At 42.6% G+C, this 16,937-nt stretch overlaps 1 protein-coding gene across 4 annotated transcripts in view; it reads right to left on the reverse strand.

Annotated features, from left to right (window-relative positions):
- The window catches only part of PIK3CB (phosphatidylinositol-4,5-bisphosphate 3-kinase catalytic subunit beta), an 87,889-nt gene that overhangs the window by 56,610 nt on the left and 14,342 nt on the right, over positions 1 to 16,937 (reverse strand). Inside the window, exon 1 of one of the 4 annotated variants that reach the window (XM_005529601.3) lies at positions 11,747 to 11,860. The exons of 2 other annotated variants lie outside the window; for them this stretch is intronic. The gene's annotated coding sequence lies outside the window, so the exon portion shown is untranslated. Of the gene's footprint in view, positions 1 to 10,745; positions 10,806 to 11,746; positions 11,861 to 16,937 lie in introns of those variants that run through there. One more of the 4 variants, XM_014258403.2, reaches the window with a different exon arrangement.

The raw sequence follows: 16,937 nt of genomic DNA on the forward strand, positions 1-16,937 counted from the left end.
TTCTTCACTGCTTTCATGTCCCCAAGTTTCACTTCCCAATTACAATCCGTGAAATGCCTAATATGGTGAAACTATGCAAATTTACTTCTATTTAGTTCCCAAATTCTGCTTTTAGTTGTGCTCATATTTGAATCTATATAAATGAGAACACAGAGTTTAAAGGCAAGACTGAACAATTTTTCAGTAATTAATTATTATGAGCCGTTTTGTGAAGGTACTGCCCACCCTGCTCCAGGTATCACTTGAAAGGCTTTGTTCTTTATGATGAAAACAAACTCCCAGGTGTGGATTGCAAGAGACTATGAACCAACACAGAAATGCCTAAAGTGCATTTTACAGACATGCTGCTGCAGTCCAACTTGCTGTTTGATTCCAAATATTACCACATAATAAATAATAAGAGAACTCCACCCCTAACAACATGTATGCAGTAAATACTAATTGAAACTAGAAGTAATCACTAAGAATAGTTCCTGTGCTGAAAAAGTTAAAATACAAGCATCTAATAAATGCAGTTTACCTCCAGTTATGTCCAACACTCAAAAGCAAGTCTATTAAGCTCCTTTAGATAATAGAAGTGTACATTTTAATCTGCTCTTGTTCCCCATTCCCCTCCTCTTTCAGGTAGTAAGGTGTCATAGAAAAAATATTTAAAATATGAAGCATAATTTCAGCATGACAATTTATAATTTATAAGTATAATTTATTATATATTTATCATGTATTATCTATAATATTTATTATATATTATTATATAATTGCAATTTATAATTATATATTTATAATTATAATTTAAGAACTCCAAATCTGAACTAATCCCAGGCTAGAAGCAAGGGAGTGCTTGGTTTCAAAAACAAAAACAAAACAAAACCAAACAAACAACCAAAACCCTAAATGCACCAAAACCAAAAACACACCACAAAAAAAACCCCAACAAACAAACACAAAAGACAATCCTCCTGTCGTCAAAATAACAGATCTGAATTTGGATCCCAAAGTCAGATTTGAATAGTATTCACATGTGTTACACCGCCTTTGGACATAGCACCTAAAATACAGAATATTTGATGTAAGAACCAACAGACCAACCCAAACCCTTCTGCTTCCCTCAGCTGCAGTGCTCAGCTCAGTAATTCAGACTACACAGCATTTTCTGCCTTCCTTCATTAATGAAAGCTTTCAGTCCATTCACCAGCTACCTGTTCCACCTCAGGCTTATTCCCAAGAGAAGCAAAAGCGTTTTGTGGTGTCAGGAGCCCTTCAGAGAGAAATCCCTTGCAGGTTCTGAGCAGGAGCAGAGCCTGAGCAGTGCTGGAGCTGACTCAGCCCAGGGAACCACACGTTCTCTGACACTGTCAGATGCAAGGTGCGCAGGGATGGAGGAGAGGCAGCAGCTCCATCATGGTCAATGTGTTTATCCTCCTGCTGCCACTCAGTGATGACACCAGTATTTACAGCGCTTTCTGGCAACAGACATCCAAAACCCATCCTCTCCCTGAGAAATGAACATGAGCTCCTTCTTTTCACTGGAGGCTTCCTTTTGACAACTTCACTGCATTCTGCACCCCAGCCTGGTGCTTCACCTCCCAGCCACAGAAGCAGTAGGACACAAGGGATGCAAACCTGGGCACACAAAAGAGCTGCTGCAGCAGCAGCACCTGTATTTAGCAAAGCAATTATTAAAATATGGTAAAATCAGACACCAAAAAAGTGACTCTTGCAACTGAAAGCAAAGGCTTTTCTGTTTTCACACAAACAATGATGGCTTGACCAAGACAGAAATTTCTCAACACCACACTTGACAACAGAAGAGTGATTTTACAAGATAAAGCTCACAAAATATTTACCTAAACTCCTTTCAAATTTTCTCCCATGATAAATGAGAAAGAAAACAAAGCCCCTCTCAAATTTTATTTTACTTCTCACCAACACATTGCAAGAAAAAAGTACATCACAAAAACCAGAAAGTTTAACAACAAATCATTTAATTTGCCACCACACCCCAATAAGCTAAGCTCTTCATCTTAACTGGGGGTGGTAATCACCAAAATGTAGATGCTTGAGCCAAAGATTTCAGGAATGCTGTTCTTTCTGAAGAACCCTTCTTGTATAAGGATCTAACCACAGCCTCTTTTGCAAAAAAATTGTCATTACATAGGTGAAAACCCTTTATTACTGCACAAATAAAGCTAAAAGCCACCCAAAGAGTCCTATGCTACTTTCCTAGCCAACAAGCCCCAGTCAAATCAATAATGAAGAAGCAACTTAGGGCATCAAGAGAGTGGAAAACTTTCACAGAAATTGGTATATATTGTCTGGTTCTTTCAAGCTTTATCAGCTCAGCACACAGAGCCTGCATCTCTCATTCTCCTGGGGTAATAACCCCAGGAATTCACCCCTAAGCAGTGATGTACCAGGATTTTAACAACTGGCAAGTAGTGATGGGAAGGGGAAAGGAGACACCAAATGCTGCAGGCCTCTATAAATCCTGCAGCTGCACACAATAAAAGTTGACAAGTTATCAAACTACGAATAAATCTGAAAATTCAGTCATGGTTTCTGAAATTTGCATAAAAAGGAAGTATCTTGAGGATACTAAAATGATGAGCTGCAGAGACAGACTAAGGCAAGAATTGCTCTGCCTTCTTATAAAATTTACCTAGAAGTTAACTGGAACAGAAATAACTCAGAGAAAACAGCTATAAATAGAAAGGGGTTAATCATTCAAATTTCTATTCCCAGGACAAGAATACACTAAAGATTCTAACTTTTTAATCTTATGATATGATGCTTTAAAAATACTTTAGCTGCTGTATTACAATACGCCTCTACCTACTTTTTATGAATAATTTCTCCTCTGTTTTTTTAAATGCAATAAAGGAGATTTTCTTTTGATGAAAACATTTTCACCAACAGTCATCAAAGCAAGCCTGTGCATCAGCTGGAACAATTGTGGTCACTTAAATGGATTTTTTTTTTTAATGGGGCCACTTAAAAATACATTTACCTTTTCTCCATCCTAATACAAAGCACGTAAAACTTATTTGTCATTGATTTCAACTACCAGAGCTGCTATGAAGAATTTTTCAATTAAGTGTTTGCATTTATCCTAAAGCAGCAGAGAAATTTAGAATCATTAAGGTTGGAAGAGACCTACCTGTAAGAAGATCAAGTCCAACTGTTCTCCCAGCACTGCCAAGCCCATCACTAAGCATCACATCCATTATATTTGTTCAAGGACATGAACTCAAGTTTACCATGCAAAGACACCAAAGAAAGAAATTGCCTCACCCTCAATGCACAGATAAAAACACACCAATCTCTCTGAACTCTGTGTGTCTGTGACACACTAGGAAATAGAACCTAATTATTACAAATCCCCAGCCAGTGCTTTGCTCACAGTATTTCTCACCCAAGTAAATTAATGTTGAAGCTTTTAAGTTAAACCAAATGGAGTATGGGAAATCAGACACAGAGAGAAGTTCTTTATTTTCAAAATGTAGAAACAGATAAGGATTTTGTCATTTGGTGGGGCCCAACAAGTTGATTATAAAGTGAGTTGTGGTACAGCATATTTGCAGAGGCAGAAATTAGGACAGCACCCAATATATGCACTCAGCTTCAAAAGATACAGAGCTGCTGCAAATCTCCATTGATTACTCATTACAAGAAATTGTGAGCTAAAGACTTGATTGTGGTCTTAACACTACGTCCAGCTTTTTAAGTGACATCTGCACATTCTTGCCAAACTTGCTTTTATTGAAGACCTCTACTAAACAGCCTTTCCTTTTTATGCAGAACTTTTCTGCTCTTCCCTCTCAACTCTTCATGCAACAGATTTATTTATAGCACCCAGAGGAAACAGAAGTTCCCAGTTATCAAAACAGACTGCAGAATGCAAATAAACAACTGTTATGTATTTATGTTAGCTGGACTCTAATTTGTGCAGAATGATGCCAAGTATTAAAAAAATGGTATCCTAACAGTTAAATCAACAATTCTGTAAGCAAAATGTTGCTGTTGGTATTATTACTCAGATAAAAATAGAGTTTGGTCATTATTCTGAGCTTACTAAGATTTTCAACATAGCTTGAGGTCACCTAATTCAAGTGTAAATGAACAATTTTATTAAAAAAATATTATCTCCCTCCATCAGTACCACTAGTAGCAGATGTAAAAGAGAACCTCTGAAGTGCTGGGGAAGTAAAACCAGACAAGCATGAAGACTCTCAGTATTCTACACATCTCAAGAGTGACATCTCTATATTTAAACACATGGGAAATTTTGCACACAGCTTGTAAAAGTTCATAAATGCAATGAAATTATTTCAAGTTAGATATGCAATCAGATGCTGATTATCAGTATATTATAAAGTGTTTTTTTATTTTTAATAAAATATAGAAGGACTTTTGTCAAAAGCTTTGTATCTGGCTTACATGGGCACTAAAAAGAAGCAGAACAATATTAGATACCAAGCACAGATAATCAGTCTCTCCTTATTTTTATTATTAACAACGGAAAGGAGTCTCTTTTGCTAGCAAGTTTTGTGCCAGAAATTAATGTACCATTTGCTGCTGACAGTCTGCCAGACTAATGATGTTTTTCTTCACTCCAGAGGGTTCAGAAACTACTACTCACTTTCCAGTCAGCATTCATCACAGATTCCTCCCATGGAAAGAAAAACAAGACAGCTCTTCTACAGACACACACAACCTCAGTCATTAGTACAAGTAAATAATTTAAAACACTTCAGCAGAAGTACACAAGTGTTCTTCACCTCCTGCTATTGTGGCTCAATCCACAATTCCTCAATTTCACTTCTGGCAGAAGACAGAATAAAATCATAGAACTATTTAGGTTGGAAAAGACCCTTAACAGAAAGTTCAACCTTAAACCCAGTGCTGCCAAGCCCAGCCATGCCTTGAGTCCATATCTACACATCTTTTAATACATCCAGGGTTGGTGAGTGCACCACTTCCCTGGGCAGCCCGTTTCAATGCTAAATTATGCTTTTGGTGAAGAAATCCTTGCTAATATCCCAACCTAAACCTCCCCTGGTGCAGTTGAGGCAGTTTCCTCTCATCCTGCTACTTGGTGCTTGGGAAAAGGCTCCCTTCACCTGGCTGTAACCTCCCTTCATGTTGCTGTAAAGCTACACTGCTGTAAAATTGCAAAGTGAGCAGTGGCAGCCCCTGGATCCCTGGAAATGTCCCAGGCCAGGCTGGATGGGGCCTGGAACAACCTGGGAGAGTGGAAGGTGTCCCTGCCCACGGCTGGGAGTGCAGCTGGGTGATATTTAACCTTCCCACAAATCATATCAGGATTCTACATCGCAAATTTTATTTCCTACTAGGTTTGGACTTCTTGTTGGGGATTCAGTCTTGTCCATCTCCATTAATCAGAAACAGGACTAACACTCTACTGTGTCTGCTCATATTCTGTGGCTGCCATTGCCTGTGCCCATAAGGACAGCACACACACATGCACCATCTCTCTTTACACCAAACACTAACTCTTCTTTGTTTAGAGGATCCCTGGCTAGGACTTGAACAATCCTCCTTAAATATCTTATGTCTTGAACTGCATCCTTAGCAGGGCATACAGATAACCAAACAGTACATCCAGAAAGTCTTTCCCTATATCAGAAACAAAGTAAGATGCTCAGCACTAAAGGTCAGAAATACAAATGCTCCAAGTCCATCTGATTTTCAAACCCCAATACACAATGTGTAAATCCCAAAGGCCTTCCCTTCCTCAGCAACACCTATTTATGTCAAAAAGGGAACTGGAAAAACAAAAAAACCAAAGCACAAAAAACCCCGAATGCAAAAAACGTCCCAACATTAGCAGAGAGTAAATAACATTGTCACGTACGATTAACACACTTAAATTCTTTGGGGGTTGGGAGGGAAATAATGGGGGATCTGGGGAGAAGGAGTAGTAAACTTAGTGCCAGACTGTACAAAGGGGAAAAAAAAGTAAAAACTGGGAATCTTGAAAGGTAGATGAAGTGGAAAAAAGTACAGGCAAAAGGACCAAAGTACTCTCCAAAACCAGAAAAGGAATCTGAGACTTGAATCCAGGCAGGAAGGGGATTCAGTGCCCAGTACAATTTTCAAATAACATTTTGTGTGCTTCTTTCTACCAGGTCAACTTTGTGCTTAGCTTTTTGAGTTTCTGCTAGCAACACTAATCTTTGTTTACCTGGTTCTGCCCTATAGCTGTGTCTGTACCAATGGTTTGTACACACAGACTACAGACCAACCTGCAGCCTTCTGGAGGACTAGAGAGCAGTGCTCACACCACTGGCTCAAAACCATCCTTCTGCAGGACTCAAAAGCAGGTTTTTTGGCTGTTATTTGTAGTGACACAAATGTAATCAGTTTTTTAAATCACACAGGCTTCATATTCTTCTGTTGTGAACATTCTATATTCATAAACATCAAATTGTTCACTGGAAATAACAGAACACTTCAAAATGTTACCTTTGCTTATTAGAAAATAAAATGATGCAGCAGTATCAAAATGCATCTCTCAAGCACTGTATTTACCAAAGATAACAAAGGTATTGCTCAAGAGATAGCTCTCATAAGAACCTCAAGCACTAAAAGATGTTACCAGTTATTCTGTTTTCTAGAGATGTTATGGTTCTCCAAACCACCTACCTACTCTGATTTTTAAACTCCTTCTGGTACTCTGTAGCTGCATGCAAGCACAGATCTTCCACATTAAATCTATCACAAAACCACTTGACAGCAGGATTCTGAGCCTCTTACAGCGTCAGGTTAATGCTACAGACCACCAGCTATTGCACACAACAGCTTCCACAGACAACTGGCCACTCTTCTGCTTATTCTTAAACTTTCTCATTGCCCTGATACCTTATGTGCACACAAAAGACTTTCAGAAACATCAAGAATTAGCAAACACTTCATGGCAGCACTGTACTATGTAACTAAAGGCACAACAATTTTTTACAAATTCTAATTAACAGACAACTTTCACCACAGAGTCTCACATGACTTCCACAAAACTCTTATCTATCATGCCACACGAGCTCGTGCCCACATTCTGCCAGCTGATGCCAACTCCAACCTTGCATCTTCCAACTGATCTCTGAATTCTCCCACAGAGTGTTTTTTTAAATCCAGTGGATATACGGTGCCTGCGGGCAAGGATAGGAAAGGAATGACCTGAAGTGAGAGCAAGCAGTGCAAGTCTCTACACTTCACTTAAAACTGTCCATCAGTTCCAAATCAATGCCTCTGCTTTCTGCTTTGCATACAAGAACTATGGGGGGGAAAGCCCCAGAAGAGCACAGTGAAAAGAAAATTAAAATCAACCTAAACCTTTAGTAGCCTCTAAAAGTGAACCCAAAGAAACAGAAATGAGAACACACTGATTACTTGTGTCTCATAAAAAGAAATCAGAAATAACAGTGCTGACACTGTTCCCTTACAAATAAATTCATGCAAAGACAAAATATAATATCACATACCGGCACAAAAATTAAACCCCCAACACAGACTTTAGTCCAAATCATCAGTTTCTGGAATACAGGAAGAAAAAATTGTATTTATACAGACAGTAGTGAAGTACTAAAAGATCAACCTAATATGGGAAGTAGAACTGTTCAGCTTTACAGCAGCATATAAAGCTGAGCTACACAAGCATAAAACTAGACATCAATACCTCTGATGGAGCTCCCTTAAGATATTTTGATGGGGCTATTTTGATGAATTCACAAAGCTGTTCTAAAAAATCTGAGTAACTACTTTTGCAAACAAAAGCAAGATATTCTAGAAACAGAAAAGCACGCTTTACAATTCAATTTCATAGCAAAAATTTAATGCAACACTACTTATGAAAAATGCACATGTTTAACAAGCTTGAAAAAAACAAAAATAAGCTGTGAGTAGCAAATATACATATTTTGTGTCAGGAGGAAGTTAAAGTACTCCTAATTCTTATGCTCTTTTAAAAGCAAATAACAAACATACTTCTATGGACTTAGATGTAGCTCCAAAGACAAAATTACAAAATTACTCCTGAGTAATCCACAAGTTTAATTCAAGAGCACCTAAGGTAAGAAGTTGATACAACTGCTCTTCTCCCTTTTTAATGGCCTGAAAAGGTTTGGCCAAAAGCCAAAGCAGGGAAGTAGCAAAGGTAGGAGAGGACAGCCCGGATGCTCTGTTTGCGTAGGAGCAGTTTCTGAAACTTTGTGCCCTGTAGCAGGCTGGAATTACACTTTGGCTGCCTAAAAAAAGCCAAAATCTAACCGAATAACAATGCACACACACACAATTTATCAGTAGGGAAGTAGAACTGCCCCAATCCCACTTCTCAAAGGAAGCTGGTTTTGACACCTCGGTGTTACTCTTTGTTTCTTTAATCTTCTGAAGCCGGTATGTAAATTCAATTATGTTGGAACGTACATATCCACAAGCATTTGCACATGAGGGCCTCCTCTGCAGCTCCTAATGTATGTAAATAAAACCACATTCCTGAATTTCTTTCCACCAAAGGCTGAGATAAAAAGATTTACCCATGTAAATTTTATAGACTAACACAGACTGGTCGATGCTGCTTACAAAGTACCTGATATTTCAGGCATTATCCAGATCCATGTAACCTTCACCTTGAAGGCTCTCCAAATGGTGATTATTTCAAAGGTTACCTGCTGTTAATTCTGGATTGTAAATACACACATTACCAACCTGAAATAAAACTGCTTGCTAACTAAAATAAATTACAAAAAACAAAAAAAAAGTTAAATTTCTAACACAAGATTATCTTTGCCCCCAGATGTGATTTAATGATCAAAACAAAAACATTGAAACTTTCACACATGAGTGGCTGGAAGGACAGGCAGCACTGCCACAAAACAAATTGTTTCATGCACTCAAGCATTAGTACTAAATTTCTGGTCTCCACGATTACAAATTCTCCTGCTTTGAGGCAAACAATTTGAGATGTAGTGTGTAACACCGTGCGTGTCAGCCCAAGAGAATTGGTCTGAGAAAAACACACATTCACTACAAAACAAACAAACAAAAAAACCCCACCAAAACAAGCAAGCCAGCTTTTCTATGCAACTGTGTGAATGATGTGTATTTCAGATTTTTTTGTCCTGGACTGCTTCCACAGAAAGTGCCAGCTGGGAAAAGGGACAAACTTCCTACGTTAGTGCTCTGCTGGTCCCAAAAGTGGCAGGTCAGAAAGTCCAGCTAAACCAAAACAGCCCCATGGCCTTTGGATAAACACAGCATCACATTTTACAGCCCAACAAGCCCTGCATTTATTTTCAGGTAAGCTAACTGATGGCAACCTTTGAAGAACCAAGGGCAACACTTCCACTTGTATCTTTAGATCTGTGAAAAAGCACTTAAACTGCTTGACCTGCGTGCCCTGGTCACTGAAACACAACAGCAGCTTCCTAGCTAAACAGCCAAAACAGCAGCCTGCATTTCCAAATAACAACATTCCTTCCTCTGAACCCTCCTTGCATATACAGCTTGGATTTTTACTGGATTTTGGGTTTAAGTTATTTGCAAAATAGAGCATATAACAGACATACGCAAACTTTAAAGGGAAAGGAGCAGTGGAACAGGAGATGTTCTCACTTCAACACATCACAAAAGTCAAAGAAAGATTTTGTTTTTTCTTAAGAAGGCTTTCCTACACTAGAATTTGGAGTTCTGCCAAAAGTCCATAGACAATTGGAGAACCGGTGAATTCATGACATCAGATATTCTAAGGAAGTGAAACCTGGCTGAACGGAAGTGATTTTTACTCAAGAAAAATAGACACTTAAATAGACGAACAACAAAAATATTTTCAGACCACGTATAGAAGGGGTCTCTTTTATTTAAAGAAAAAAACCAGAAAAACAACCAAAACCAAACCCCACAAAACATTTAATCGATGTTAAAAACCCCACTCGAGCACATTTCCAAGGCAATACACATCAAAACATTCTTGATGTTACCAATATCCCTGATATTATTTCTAAAAATGCCAGTAAACCAGTTACCAAAGACTTTTTGTTCAGGAATCCTTTCCTGAATCCCCACTCTCCTGAGAAGCATTGCTTGCTGCCATGAAACTCCCCAAGCCTGGAAACACCAGCAGTCTGCACTGAAGCTCCCAGATAAAAGTTTCCAGGTGACCTGGTCATTGACTCCCCAGCCATCTTCAGGCATTCCACTAAACCTCACAACTCCTTGCCAAGCATAGGGGTGTTTAATATTCCTTTATATGCAATCTCCCTAAAAGCAAGCATGCTCTGAAGTTTTATTCCACCTTTCAGTCAATCTTTGAAGGGGTACAGCTGTGGAAGTCTCTATCGAATACTGCAAAACACAGGACAATCAAATTTCTTTGAAATCCTTCATGCATTCATCTCACTTCAAACCCTGAACTATAGTCCTGAAAACACAACATCAATGCTGGGGGTTTCCAGCTTCAGGAACTTGCTGAGCCTGAATGAAGTTCAATATTAACCAAATAATGGCAGCACAGACTTAGTACCTAATATTTACAGTTATGGCTACACTTGTCAATTCCAAATGAGCAAAACTTGTCAGTGTATCCAGTGACAAGAAAAGACTATAAGCGCATAAAAACAAACACCAAAACATACAAAAAAACCCTCCCTACACCCCAATAAAAACTCAGCTTTCCGGATTTTGGAAAGCGTCCAGCATAAGTCTAAGCACACATGTGCTGGAGCTAGACAAACCAGCAAGTCTGGCATGAAAGGTTTCCGTTTCTCTTTCAGGAGCTCTTTGGGACTAATGAAGATTTATTTCCCCCTTCCACAGAAGCAGCTCGTCGTCTGTGGCAGCCTGGCTGTCTGCTCGGAGAGCACCCGATGACAGCAGAGCCAAAGCCATCGCTCCGTGCGCCGCCCTGCAAACACATTTCCCAAACACTGCTTTGCCATACAAATTCCTGCGGTTCCGAAGGAAAACAACTCTCAGAAACCTCAGCTGAAAACGACCGGGAGTATCGAGTAATAGAAACGCCACTTAAAATTCACAGAGCAATCACCCGCAGTTCTCAGCTGGAGGGAAAAAAAATAGGAAGCAAGCAGCAGGCAGAGCGCAAAGCTCGTCCGGGGATCGCTCGCGGGAGCAGGCAGGGACCGTGCAGGCTGTGCCGAGCCCGGGCCAGCACAGGAAGGAGCCGAGGCAGCGCCGCTCGCCCCGCTCTGCCGGCCCGCACCGGGCACTTGTCGCGGGGCCGCCGCCCCGAGCCCGGCCCTGCCCCGGGCCCCTTTGCGCTGCCCCGAGCCCGGCCCTGCCCCGGGCCCCTTTGCGCTGCCCCGAGCCCCTTTGCGCTGCCCCGGGCCCGGCCCTGCCCCGGGCCCCCTTGCGCTGCCCCGGGCCCCCTTGCGCTGCCCCCGGCCCGGCCCTGCCCCGGGCCCCTTTGCGCTGCCCCGAGCCCCTTTGCGCTGCCCCGAGCCCGGCCCTGCCCCGGGCCCCTTTGCGCTGCCCCACGGCCGCCGAAACCTCCCCCGCGCGGGCTTGAGCAACCGCGGTGTCGCAAGCGGAGCGCTGCCCCCTTCCTGCGCAGCTCGGCTCCCGGGCCGGACGGGCACCGCCAGCAGCGAGCCGGAGGCCGAGAGCAGCCCCGCCGCAGCCGCCCCGACACCGAGCGGGTTCCGCCGGCCCGTGCCGCCCGGTCGCGCTCGGAGCGAGGGCGCGGCCCAGCCCCTCACGCCCAGCCCCTCACACCCACCTGCCCGGGCAGCGGCCCCGCCGTGTCCGCGCCGCCCCAGCCAGCGCGGCGGCGCCAGCGGGGAGCGCTCCCTCAGCCGGCCCCGGGCCCGGCGCTGCGCTCCGCCGGGGTTACCAAGGCGATGGCTTCGCCCTCGGGCCGCCGCCGCCAACCCGGGCCGGGCTTTCGCTATCCGAGCGCGGGGGGCGGCCAATGGCGCGGTGTGCCCGCCCCTGAGGGCGCTCCCTGCCCCGGCGGGCCGCGCCCCCGGCTCCTGAGGGCTGCCGGCGGGCAGAGGGCGGTCGGCTCTCCCCGGCCCCTGCTGAGACCCCGCTGGAGCTCCGGAGAGCTCCCCCCGCTCCCTCGGAGGCTCGCTGGAAAGGCTCAGCCTAGAGCACCTTTCCCGATTATAAAATCAGCAGGGAAAAAGAGCTCGTTTTAGCAGCTTCTTGACTCGCCAAGGAATTCCCTGATACATCCTCACTTCAAGACTCTTGGCGCTGAGCTGTCAAGCAATTGTGTGGAAACTAGTACCTATAAAAGGGGCTTTTCTAAGGCTAGAAAGAAGCAATCCAAGGAAGGCAAGGCAGAATGTAACCGGTAACGAAACAACTTTGCATGCAGCGGGCCCGTCCCCACCCACTGCAATCAGCAGCAACATTCCTGCCGCCCTTAATGAACACAGGGCGAGGCGGAGCACATCCTTGTCCGCAAAGAGCATGATCGTACTACATCCAAAATAATGCATATTTTAACATCCCTATGTTAATAATCACGCTGTATCATTAAGCTTGTCTATTTTAGTCTGTTCATTTTTCCAGTTATTCCAGTTTTGCAAATGGATGGATGGATTTATTTCCTCAACTTCCCTTGCCGATTCTCAAGGCACTGAAAATCCATTACATTTGGATTAGAACGTATCTAGGAAATGCTTTGTTGTTTTTTCCAAACCACCCAACCAACCACAACATGGATTAACTGGAAATCTCTGGGAAGGACAATGATCTCCCTTATTACTTCAGCAAATGGGATTTTTGCACGAACGGTGATCATGCAATACTACCTCTAGGCAAATCTCAGTGGAAGGGCAGACGTTAATGAGAAATCTTGCCTACCGTGTGTCATGTATCAATTAACAGTTCCCCTTCCTGCTTTTTTAACCAGTTCCATAAGTCTGCTCAGTGCCACAGGCATTGCTCCTGATCATGCTGCTGCTTCACACCACAGAATATAATAACGTCACTTGACTTCCCTTCTTCCTGGGGGGGAAAAATAAAAAAGCCAGTAGAGTTCAAATGAAACTGGTTTATCAGGGAGATGTGCAGCTCATACAAATGGATCGTGTAAAACAAAGTTTAGTTCAGCGTGTTGAGCCACTTGTTTCTTCTGTTTAAAGTTTACATTGCAATTGAAATATATTTCTGAAGAAAGAAGGTATTAATGAAATCCAGTAGCGTAAAAAGTCCAAGATGTGCAGTTTTCCAAATCATTCTGATACTTTTGGTTTTGACATTAAATATTCCAGATAGTCTTGGCTTAGACACGGGAACCTTGGCTCAGTAGTTGGCCTTGCTGATGACAAATGGTTTTGTGACTGGAAAGGCTCTATAACGTTGTTTTAAAAAGAGCTATTTACTCTTACACCACACAGGTGCTTGTTCTACAGGATCCAGTGCAGTCTTTGCAAAGCATAAGCCAAGTATGATGTCAGTGGCTTACTGGACTGAGCAGAGGGCTACAATCCAGAGCCTTAAAAATCTGTTTACTGTACTGTCATCTATTCAAGTGCATAATGATGCCTTGAAGTGTGTATCATACATAAATCCCCAGGCACTTTCAAGCTGTTGTGTATAGACAATTTCTGTGAATAGACTTCAAAGAAACCTGACCACACTGAGTTTTTCTCCAGGATTTTAATCTCTGATTTCAAATTTTCTTTACATTTTTTTGATTTATGCCTCCAAATATAATCTCAGTATTTAGCAGGGGGAAATAAAGAGATTTCAACCGGTAGTTATTAACATATTTCAGATTATAGTTGATCAGCTTGCATGATATTCATGTCCTTGTCACACATGGAGTTGTTACAGACAGTGTGTGCAATGTAAGGAACTTGCCTTGAAAACATCTTAAAGAAACATTTTTATATCCTATGTGGCATGCAAAAAAAACCCCCAAAAAACCAACCTACCAGACTTCAAATATCATTTTAATTTTCAATTTCCCTATCTTTAGATTCCTTTCCCACCCCCCTTCACAAAACAACAAATGTTCTATTATTCTGCCCCCCAGGCTATTGTTATATGTTTTCTCAGTATAACGAAAGGGGTTTTGTCTAAAAAGGCTGGATCTGACTTATGTCTTTGCATGTGAAACAGCTGTGCACCTAGGGCACATTCCTGGTTGCTTGAAAATGCATAATTTTCAGTTTTTTGGGTTTACACTCTTTAAATCCTGTGTCACTGCAGTGATCAGAAGAAAGGAACTAAGTTGTCTCTGTATTTGCAAACATCACAGAACCATGAGACATTAGAAGGCAAATGGAAATGCCATGTAAGGATGTTTGGCCTGAAGCAGAAAAAGCCATTCTGAAAAAAATTAAGTTATTAAATCTAAGGGACAATGATCCACACCACAGTAAAATACTGGGCAGGAGATGCTTAGAAATAATTCATTAGAAAATTTAAACGGAGCAACTTGTTACTGTCCGGTACTGTGATACAATGGCAACATCTACAAACCAAATGAGCTCTGCTCAGTTAATGCACAGGAATGTTTTCTGGTGAATACAGAATGACATGAGAATCTCTCATCAGAAATTCTTTACTTTAAAAAAAAATAAAAAGTTATATTCAAAATTGTGTGAGCAATAGCAGAGAGAATAATGGTCACTTTACACTGCATGGTCATCCCTTTGTCAGCTTGCTGCCAACTGCTGCCCAAATAAAAGGCTTTAGAACATCTTGTGTATGACAAATAACATGTCACTCTCCTCAGCAGTCACTAGAGGAAAGCCAGTTTGCTTTATAAGATTCAAAATATAGTTTATCTGTTAACAAAAGTTTCATCTCCTGCCTAAAGGCCCTCTATATAGACTAGAAAAAATATGTCCCCTGTTGCCTAAAGTAGTGGGTTATTACTGTTCGGAAGATAGAATCATTAGTCACTGAAATTTAAGAAGTGTTAATAAACAAGTGGATAATACTGGCTGTGACTATTTCAAACCGTGGGTTTAGCACAATAAATCCCAAGAATCAGGTTTAACTGTCAAAGTCTATATTTAACATCCTGTAGGAAAGCACTAAGGGATTCCTAATACATGATTTCATGCCCTAGGTTAAAGTACTGCAGCACATATAAATGATATGACAGAGGGGATGATGTATGTGGGTAGCATGGTCTTGTACCAGTCTCAGCTGATAAATAAAAGTTGGCCTCCTTGACCTTCCCCATCCCTGCAGTTTTTAGACAGCCCAGTCTGTGAAATCCAAGCTGGCCACTGCCACCAGGGCCTCTCTGGTGCATGGAGAAGTGCTGAAGGCACAGTGAGGGATGTGGTGTGATGTGCCACCCCAGTGCTGTGAGCAGGACAGTCCCCAGAGGTGCCCTGGGCAGCACTTTGGTCCCTGAGCCTTGCTCCAGGCTGGGTGTGTCCATAAGAGCTCCCGTTTGTGTCTCAGGCTGGCTCTGGTGCAGGGGAGGCAGCAGCAGCAGCAAACAGCCCGAGTGATGTTCGGTACCAGACTGCAAATGCTCTCCTCAGACAGAACACATTTGGGTTTGGCTAATGAAGCAGCAGCCTGCAGAGGGAACGAGCAGCTTTTTGGAGTGCTTTGCAAAACAGAGTGATTTAACATGAGCAAAATTCAGTAGAAAAGTTCTCAGAGAACCTAGAGTGTACATACAGGAGCCAGAGAGGCAAACCCCTCTGCCAGCTGCAGCAGCCCCTCAAATCCAGCTGCAGCATCCCATCCTGGCACTTCACTCTTCTGTTCCCCCCACTGAATTCCTTCACCGAGGCCTCTCATTTTAAAATTTTAAGCCTAACTTAACACGGAGCCACCTGAAACACAGGGCCTCTTTCTCAACCTCCCTGACCTCGCAGGCTGCTGTGCCCCAGCAGAATCAGCAGCACGTCAGCTGCTGCAGCATCAGGGCAGACACGGCCCTGCTGTGAGCTGCTGGCCTCAGCTCTCTCCCCGCTCAGACAAGCTGTGGGAGCTGCTGAGCTGCAGCAGACCCGAGCTGGAGGGAGGCCTGGCCCCCAAGGCTGTCCTTCTGGAGCACTGCTGATCCCACAGAGTTTCCCTGGGGCTCTGCAAACCTGGGCAGCTGCAGAGCCCCTCTGCACTGAGGCTGCAGCTGCGCTGGGAAGGGGGAGCTGAACCCCACCATGGAAACCCACAGCCAGAAGGCACACAGTCCTATTGCTTCCACAGCACAGAAACCCCATGGGCAGGAGACCCTGGACAGGCATTTCTCAATTATGATCAGTTTATGCAAATTCTATGGTAATAAAGCAGCAAATTTTTAATAGCACTAATCTGTAGCCAAACTGACTGAAAACACTTATTGTCACTAATTCCATAGCCAGTGTATCTTTTCCTGTGTCTGTTCTGGTTTCTGAGTATGGTCACACTTTACAAGACAGCTTTCTCATCAGGTATATGGACCTGCATCTGTATCAGCAAGTGAAGATAAAAAAACTACTCAGAATTAGGAAGAGTAAGGCCTTTACAAAAATCAGCAGCTTCCTGAAGGGTCCAACTGACCCTTTTCTCTATATACAAATTCTCCCTTTATATACAAATAACTCTACGTAGTCTTTCATTTTTCCAGTTTCCTAACACAGATTTTGTAAAAATAGTTCCATCAATAGAAAACAAATTCTTTCATCCAAAAGGCCAATGCCTACTAGAACAGGACTTCTGTCCACATGTAACCTCACATCCCACACAGACAAGTCTCCCACCACCTATCATTTCCTCTGCCTACTTTATGGGCCTGAACTCATAACCAATAACTGGATTGTTGGAAATGCCAGTTTTGAGGTGAGGCACTGAGTTCCCTTGTGTTATTTCTACCGACTTTTCTAATCAAATACAAAAATCCCATGACACATTTTGACAAAAAGTAGGGCACAGCCAGCTTATTTATTCTTCTACTAAAAATAGGCTTCAGTGTCCAGCAGGTTGTGATGTGTGAGACAGCA

Source organism: Pseudopodoces humilis, chromosome 11 (genome assembly GCF_049639895.1).
Source record: "Pseudopodoces humilis isolate 2021_Gansu_Grassland_sample_001 chromosome 11, ASM4963989v1, whole genome shotgun sequence".
NCBI classification, from domain to species: domain Eukaryota; kingdom Metazoa; phylum Chordata; class Aves; order Passeriformes; family Paridae; genus Pseudopodoces; species Pseudopodoces humilis.